Source organism: Mustelus asterias, unplaced genomic scaffold (assembly GCF_964213995.1).
Source record: "Mustelus asterias unplaced genomic scaffold, sMusAst1.hap1.1 HAP1_SCAFFOLD_62, whole genome shotgun sequence".
NCBI lineage: Eukaryota > Metazoa > Chordata > Chondrichthyes > Carcharhiniformes > Triakidae > Mustelus > Mustelus asterias.
The window spans coordinates 1,329,224-1,338,059 of record NW_027590127.1 but is presented as its reverse complement, the minus strand read 5'-3'; positions in this window follow the sequence as shown (position 1 = coordinate 1,338,059).

The window sequence follows — 8,836 nt, the reverse complement described above, 5'->3', positions numbered from 1 at the left end:
AATGAAGAGTACCCCTATCAAAGAGCAGGGCCCCCTGTCAATGAAGAGTTCCCCCTGTCAATGGGGAGTGCCCCCTGTCAATGAAGAGTGCCCCCTGTCAATGAGGAGTGCCCCCGCCAATGAGGACTGCCCCCCCAGTCAATGAGGAGTGCCCTCTGTCAATGAGGAGTGCCCCTTGTCAATGAGGAGTGCCCTCTGTCAATTACAAGTACCCCCTGTCAACGGGGTGTGCCCCGTGTTAATGAGGACTGCCCCCGTCAATGAGGAGTGACCCTGTAAATGAGGAGTGCCCCCCCGTCAATGAGGAGTGCCCCACTGTCAATGAGGAGTGCCCAACCGTCTATGAGGAGTGCCCCCCTGTCAATGAGGAGTGCCCCCTGTCAATGTGGAATGCCCCCTGTCAATGAGGAGTGCCCCCTGTCAATGAGGAGTGCCCCCTGTCAATTAGGAGTGCCCTCTTTTCAATTAGGATTGCCCCTTATCAATTACGAGCTCCCCATGGCAAATAGGAGTGCCCCATGTCAATTAGGAGATCCACTGTCAATTAGAAGTGCCCCCTGTCAATTGGGAGGCCCCTGAAAATGAGGAATTGCTCTTGTCAATGAGGTGTGCCTTCCCCCCCCCGTCAATGAGGACTGCCCCCCTGTCAATGAGGAGTGCCCTCTGTCAATGAGGAATGCCCTCTGTCAATGAGGAGTGCCCTCAGTCAATGAGGAGTGCCCCTTGTCAATGAGGAGTGCCCCCTGTCAATGAGAGGTGCCCTCTGTCAATGAGGAATGCCCTCTGTTAATGAGGAGTGCCCTCTGTCAATGAGGAGTGCCCTCTGTCAATGAGGAAGGCCCCTTATCAATGAGGTGTGCCCCTTGTTAGTGAGGATTGCCCCTGTCAATGAGGAGTGCCCCGTCAATGACGAGAGCCCCCTGTCAATGAGGAGTGCCTTCTGTCAATGAGGAGTGACCCCGTAAATGAGGAGTGACCCCTCACCCCCGTCAATGAGGCGCCACCACTGCAAATTAGGAGGGCCCCCCATCAATGAGGAGTGACCCCCCCCCGTCAATGAGCAATGCCCCCTGTCAATGAGGAGTGCCCCCCGTCAATGAGGAGTGACCATGTCAATGAGGAGTGGCCCCTGTCAATGAGGAGTGCTCCCTGTCAATGAGGACTGCCCCCGTTAATGAGGAGTGACCCTGTCAATGAGGAGTGCCCCCTGTCAATGAGGAGTGGCCCCTGTCAATGAAGAGTGCCCCCTGTCAATGAGGACTGGCCCCTGTCAATGAAGTGTGCCCCCTGTCAATGAGGAGTGCCCCCCCTCCGTCAGTGAGGAGTGCCGCCTCGTCAATGAAGAGTCCCCCTGTCATAGAGCAGGGCCCCCTGTCAATGAAGAGTTCGCCCTGTCAATGAGGAGTGCCCCGTGTCAATGAAGAGTGCCCCCTGTCAATGAGGAGTAACCCATCTCAATGAGGAGGGTGCCCTGTCAAAGAGGAGGGCCCCCTGTCAATGAGGAGTGCCCCCTGTCAGTGAAGACTGCCCCCGTTAATGAGGAGTGACCCTGTCAATGAGGAGTGCCCCCTGTCAATGAGGAGTGACCCTTGTAAATTTGGAGTGATCCCTGTAAATTAGGAGTGAACCCTGAAAATTGGGAGTGCATGCCCCGTCAATGAGGAGTACCCCCTCTCAATGACGAGTTTCTGCCGTCAATGTGGAATGCCCCCTGCCAATGAGGAGTGCCCCCTGTCAATGAAGAGTGCCCACTGTCAATGAGGAGTGGCCCCTATCAATGAAGAGTGCCCCCTGTCAATGAGGAGTGCCCCCCCTCCGTCAGTGAGGAGTGCCGCCTCGTCAATGAAGAGTACCCCTATCAAAGAGCAGGGCCCCCTGTCAATGAAGAGTTCCCCCTGTCAATGGGGAGTGCCCCCTGTCAATGAAGAGTGCCCCCTGTCAATGAGGAGTGCCCCCGCCAATGAGGACTGCCCCCCAGTCAATGAGGAGTGCCCTCTGTCAATGAGGAGTGCCCCTTGTCAATGAGGAGTGCCCTCTGTCAATTACAAGTACCCCCTGTCAACGGGGTGTGCCCCGTGTTAATGAGGACTGCCCCCGTCAATGAGGAGTGACCCTGTAAATGAGGAGTGCCCCACCGTCAATGAGGAGTGACCGCTGTAAATTAGGAGTGCCCACCATCAATGAGCAGTGCCCCCCCCCCGTCAATGACTAATGCCCCCTGTCAATGAGGAGTGCCCCCTGTCAACGAGGAGTGCCCCTCGCCCCCGCGTCTTTGAAGAGTGCCCCAAGTCGATGAGGAGTGCCTCCAGTCAATGAGGAGTGCCCCTACCCCCCCCCCCGTAAATGAGGAGTGCCCTCTTTTAATGAGAAGTGTCCCCGGTCAAAGAGGAGTGCCCACTGCGAATGAGAAGTGACCCCTGTCAAAGAGGAGTGTCCCCTGTCAAAGAGCAGTAACCCTTGTAAATTAGGCGTGACCCCTGTAAATTAGGAGTGAACCCTGTAAATTGGGAGTGCATGCCCCTTCAATGAGGAGTACCCCCTCTCAATGAGGAGTGGCTGCTGTCAATGTGGCATGACCCCTGCCAATTAGGAGTTCCCCCTGTCAATGAAGAGTGCCCACTGTCAATGAGGAGTGCCCACAGTCAATGAGGAGTGTCCACTGTCAATGAAGAGGGCCCCTATCAATGAGGAGTGCCCGCTGTCAATGAAGAGTGCTCCCTGTCAATGAGGAGTGCCCTTGTCAATGAGGAGTGCCCCCTGTCAATGAAGAGAGCCCCCTGTCAATGAGGAGTGCCCTCTGTCAATGAGGAGTGCCCCTGTCAATGAGGATTGCCCCTGTCAATGAGGAGTGCCCCTGTCAATGAGGAGCGCCTCCTGTCAATGAGGACTGCCCTCTGTCAATGAGGAGTGCCCTCTGTCAATGAGGAGTGACCCTGTCAATGAGGAGTGCCCCTGTCAATGAGGAGTGCCCCTGTCAATGAGGAGCGCCTCCGGTCAATGAGGAGTGCCCCCTGTCAATGAAGAGAGCCCCCTGTCAATCAGAAGTGCCACCTGTCAATGATGAGTGACCCCCCCCCCCGTCAATGAGGAGGGCCCCCCCGTCAATGAGGAGTAACACATCTCAATGAGGAGGGTGCCCTGTCAAAGAACAGGCGCCCCTGTCAATGAGGAGTGCCCCCTGTCAATGAAGAGAGCCTCCTGTCAATCAGAAGTGCCACCTGTCAATGATGAGTGAACCCCCCAGCCCCGTCAATGAGGAGGGCCCCCCCGTCAATGAGGAGTAACACATCCCAATGAGGTGGGTGCCCTGTCAAAGAACAGGCGCCCCTGTCAATGAGGAGTGCCCCCTGTCAGTGAAGAGTGCCCCCTGTCATTGAGGGGTGCCCTCTGTCAATGAGGAGTGCCCCCCAGTCAATGAGGAGAGCCCTCTGTCAATGAGGAATGCCCTCTGTCAATGAGGAGTGCCCCTTGTCAATGAGGAGTGCCCCCTGTCAATGAGGAGTGTCTGCTGTCAATGTGGAATGCCCCGTCAATGACAATGGCCCCCTGTCAATGAGGAATGCCCCCTGTCAATGAGGTGTGCCCTCTGTCAATGAGGAATGCCCTCTGTTAATGAGGAGTGCACTCTGTCAATGAGGAGTGCCCTCTGTCACTGAGGAAGGCCCCTTATCATTGAGGTGTTCCCCTTGTCAGTGAGGATTGCCCCTGTCAATGAGGAGTGCACCCGTCAATGACGAGAGCCCCCTGTCAATGAGAAGTGCCTTCTGTCAATGAGGAGTGACCCCGTAAATGAGGAGTGACCCCTCACCCCCGTCAATGAGGCGCCACCACTGCAAATTAGGAGGGCCCCACATCAATGAGGAGTGACCCCCCCCCCCCGTCAATGAGCAATGCCCCCTGTCAATGAGGAGTGCTCCTGTCAATGCGGAGTGCCCCTGTCAATGAGGAGTGCCCCTGTCAATGAGGAGCGCCTCCTGTCAATGAGGACTGCCCTCTGTCAATGAGGAGTGCCCTCTGTCAATGAGGAGTGACCCTGTCAATGAGGAGTGCCCCTGTCAATGAGGAGTGCCCCGTCAATGAGGAGCGCCTCCTGTCAATGAGGAGTGCACTCTGTCAATGAGGAGTGCCCTCTGTCAATGAGGAGTGACCCTGTAAATGAGGAGTGGCCCCTCCCTCCCGTCAGTGAGGAATGCCTTCTGTCAATGAGAAGTGCCCCCTGTCAATGCGAATTGCCGCCTGTCAATGAGGAGTGACCCTGTCAATGAGGAGTGCCCCTGTCAATGAGGAGTGCCCCGTCAATGAGGAGCGCCTCCTGTCAATGAGGAGTGCACTCTGTCAATGAGGAGTGCCCTCTGTCAATGAGGAGTGACCCTGTAAATGAGGAGTGGCCCCTCCCTCCCGTCAGTGAGGAATGCCCTCTGTCAATGAGAAGTGCCCCCTGTCAATGCGAATTGCCGCCTGTCAATGAGGAGTGCCCTCTGTCAATGAGGAGTGCCGTCTGTCAATGAGGAGTGCCCCTTGTCAATGAGGAGTGCCCCTTGTCAATGAGCAGTGCCCCTTGTCAATGAGGAGTGCCCCCGCATCAATGAGGAGTGTCTGCTGTCAATGTGAAATGACCCGTCAAAGGCGATGGCCCCTCATCAATGAGGAGTGCCCTCTGCCAATGAGGAGTGGTCCCTGTTAATGAGGAGTGGCCCTGTCAAGGAGGAGTGACCCTGTCAAGGAGGAGTGCCCCCTTTCAATGAGGAGTGCCCCCGCGCCGTCTATGAGGAATAGCCATCCCATCTATGAGGAGTAACCTCTGTCAATGAAGAGTGCCCCCTGTCAATGAGGAGTGCCACATGTCCAAGAGGAGTGCCCCTTGACAATGAGGAGTGCCCTCTGTCAAAGAGGAATGCCCTCTGTTAATATGGAGTGCCTCTGTCAATGAGGAGTGCCCCTTAGCAATGAGGAGTGCCCCTTGTCAATGAGGAGTGCCCCTTGTCAATGAGGAGTGCCCTCTGTCAAAGAGGAATGCCCTCTGTTAATGAGGAGTGCCTCTGTCAATGAGGAGTGCCCCTTATCAATGAGGAGTGCCCCTGTCAATGAGGAGAGCCCCCTGTCAATGAGGAGTGTCCTCTGTCAATGAGGTATGACCCTGTAAATGAGGAGTGGCCCCTCCCCCCGTCAATGAGGAGCCACATCTGCAAATTAGGTGGGCCCCCCATCAAAGAGGAGTGCCTCGCCGTCAATGAGCATTGCATCCTGTCAATGAGGAGTGCCCCGGTCAATGAGGAGTGACCCTATCAATGAGGAGTGCCCTCTGTCAATGAGGAGTGCTCCCAGTCAATGAGGACTGCTCCCTGTCAATGAGGCGCCCCCCCGTCACTGAGGAGTGACCCTGTCAATGAGGAGTGCCCTCTGCCATGAGGAGTGGTCCCTGTTAATGAGGAGTGGCCCTGTCAAGGAGGAGTGACCCTGTCAAGGAGGAGTGCCCCGTTTTAATGAGGACTGCCCCCGTCAATGAGGAGTGACGCTGTAAATGAGTAGTGCCCCACCGTCAATGAGGAGTGACCGCTGTAAATTAGGAGTGCCCCCCATCAATGAGCAGTGCCCCCCCCCCTTGTCAATGACTAATGACCCCTGCCAATATGGAGTGCCCCCTGTCAACGAGGAGTGCCCCTCGCCCCCCCCCGTCTTTGAAGAGTGCCCCAAGTCGATGAGGAGTGCCCACAGTCAATGAGGATTGCCCCTACACCCCCGCCCCCCCCCCCTGTAAATGAGGAGAGCCCTCTTTTAATGAGAAGTGTCCCCGGTCAAAGAGGAGTGCCCACTGCGAATGAGAAGTGACCCCTGTCAAAGAGGAGTGTCCCCTGTCAAAGAGCAGTAACCCTTGTAAATTAGGCGTGACCTCTGTAAATTAGGAGTGAACCCTGTAAATTGGGAGTGCATGCTCCTTGAATGAGGAGAACCCCCTCTCAATGAGGAGTGCATGCTGTCAATGTGGCATGACCCCTGCCAAATAGGAGTTCCCCACTGTCAATGAGGAGTGCCCACAGTCAACGAGGAGTGTCCACTGTCAATGAAGAGGGCCCCCTGTCAATGAGGAGTGTCCACTGTCAATGAGGAGTGCCCTCTGTCAATGAGGAGGGCCCTCTGTCAATTAGGAGTGCCCTCTGTCAATGAGGAGTGCCCCTGTCAATGAGGAGTGCCCCTGTCAATGAGGAGCGCCTCCTGTCAATGAGGACTGCCCTCTGTAAATGAGGAGTGCCCTCTGTCAATGAGGAGTGACCCTGTCAATGAGGAGTGCCCCTGTCAATGAGGAGTGCCCCTGTCAATGAGGAGCGCCTCCTGTCAATGAGGACTGCCCTCTGTCAATGAGGAGTGCCCTCTGTCAATGAGGAGTGACCCTGTCAATGAGGAGTGCCCCTGTCAATGAGAAGTGCCCCTGTCAATGATGAGTGACCCCGCCCCGTCAATGAGGAGGGCCCCCCCGTCAATGAGGAGTAACCCATCTCAATGAGGAGGGTGCCCTGTCAAAGAAGAGGCGCAACTGTCAATGAGGAGTGCCCCCTGTCAGTGAAGAGTGCCCCCTGTCATTGAGGGGTGCCCTCTGTCAATGAGGTGTGCCCCCCAGTCAATGAGGAGAGCCCTCTGTCAATGAGGAATGCCCTCTGTCAATGAGGAGTGCCCTCTGTCAATGAGGAGTGCCCCTTGTCAATGTAGAGTGCCCCCTCTCAATGAGGAGTGTCTGCTGTCAATGTGGAATGCCCCGTCAATGACGATGGCCCCCTGTCAATGAGGAATGCCCCCTGTCAATGAGGTGTGCCCTCTGTCAATGAGGAATGCCCTCTGTTAATGAGGAGTGCACTCTGTCAATGAGGAGTGCCCTCTGTCACTGAGGAAGGCCCCTTATCAATGAGGTGTGCCCCTTGTCAGTGAGGATTGCCCCTGTCAATGAGGAGTGCACCCGTCAATGACGAGAGCCCCCTGTCAATGAGAAGTGCCTTCTGTCAATGAGGAGTAACCACGTAAATGAGGAGTGACCCCTCACCCCCGTCAATGAGGCGCCACCACTGCAAATTAGGAGGGCCCCACATCAAGGAGGAGTGACCCCCCCCCCGTCAATGAGCAATGCCCCCTGTCAATGAGGAGTGCCCCTGTCAATGCGGAGTGCCCCTGTCAATGAGGAGTGCCCCTGTCAATGAGCAGCGCCTCCTGTCAATGAGGACTGCCCTCTGTCAATGAGGAGTGCCCTCTGTCAATGAGGAGTGACCCTGTCAATGAGGAGTGCCCCTGTCAATGAGGAGTGCCCCTGTCAATGAGGAGCGCCTCCTGTCAATGAGGAGTGCACTCTGTCAATGAGGAGTGCCCTCTGTCAATGAGGAGTGACCCTGTAAATGAGGAGTGGCCCCTCCCTCCCGTCAGTGAGGAATGCCCTCTGTCAATGAGAAGTGCCCCCTGTCAATGCGAATTGCCGCCTGTCAATGAGGAGTGCCCTCTGTCAATGAGGAGTGCCGTCTGTCAATGAGGAGTGCCCCTTGTCAATGAGGAGTGCCCCTTGTCAATGAGCAGTGCCCCTTGTCAATGAGGAGTGCCCCCGCATCAATGAGGAGTGTCTGCTGTCAATGTGAAATGACCCGTCAAAGGCGATGGCCCCTCATCAATGAGGAGTGCCCTCTGCCAATGAGGAGTGGTCCCTGTTAATGAGGAGTGGCCCTGTCAAGGAGGAGTGACCCTGTCAAGGAGGAGTGCCCCCTTTCAATGAGGAGTGCCCCCGCGCCGTCTATGAGGAATAGCCATCCCATCTATGAGGAGTAACCTCTGTCAATGAAGAGTGCCCCCTGTGAATGAGGAGTGCCACATGTCCAAGAGGAGTGACCCTTGACAATGAGGAGTGCCCTCTGTCAAAGAGGAATGCCCTCTGTTAATCAGGAGTGCCTCTGTCAATGAGGAGTGCCCCTTAGCAATGAGGAGTGCCCCTTGTCAATGAGGAGTGCCCCTTGTCAATGAGGAGTGCCCTCTGTCAAAGTGGAATGCCCTCTGTTAATGAGGAGTGCCTCTGTCAATGAGGAGTGCCCCTTATCAATGAGGAGTGCCCCTGTCAATGAGGAGAGCCCCCTGTCAATGAGGAGTGCCCTCTGTCAATGAGGTATGACCCTGTAAATGAGGAGTGGCCCCTCCCCCCGTCAATGTGGAGTCACATCTGCAAATTAGGTGGGCCCCCCATCAAAGAGGAGTGCCTCGCCGTCAATGAGCAATGCATCCTGTCAATGAGGAGTGCCCCGGTCAATGAGGAGTGACCATTTCAATGAGGAGTGCCCTCTGTCAATGAGGAGTGCCCCTTATCAATGAGGAGTGCCCCTGTCAATGAGGAGAGCCCCCTGTCAATGAGGAGTGCCCTCTGTCAATGAGGTATGACCCTGTAAATGAGGAGTGGCCCCTCCCCCCGTCAATGTGGAGTCACATCTGCAAATTAGGTGGGCCCCCCATCAAAGAGGAGTGCCTCGCCGTCAATGAGCAATGCATCCTGTCAATGAGGAGTGCCCCCTGTCAGTGAAGACTGCCCCCGTTAATGAGGAGTGACCCTGTCAATGAGGAGTGCCCCCTGTCAATGAGGAGTGACCCTTGTAAATTTGGAGTGATCCCTGAAAATTGGGAGTGCATGCCCCGTCAATGAGGAGTACCCCCTCTCAATGACGAGTTTCTGCCGTCAATGTGGAATGCCCCCTGCCAATGAGGAGTGCCCCCTGTCAATGAAGAGTGCCCACTGTCAATGAGGAGTGGCCCCTATCAATGAAGAGTGCCCCCTGTCAATGAGGAGTGCCCCCCCTCCGTCAGTGAGGAGTGCCGCCTC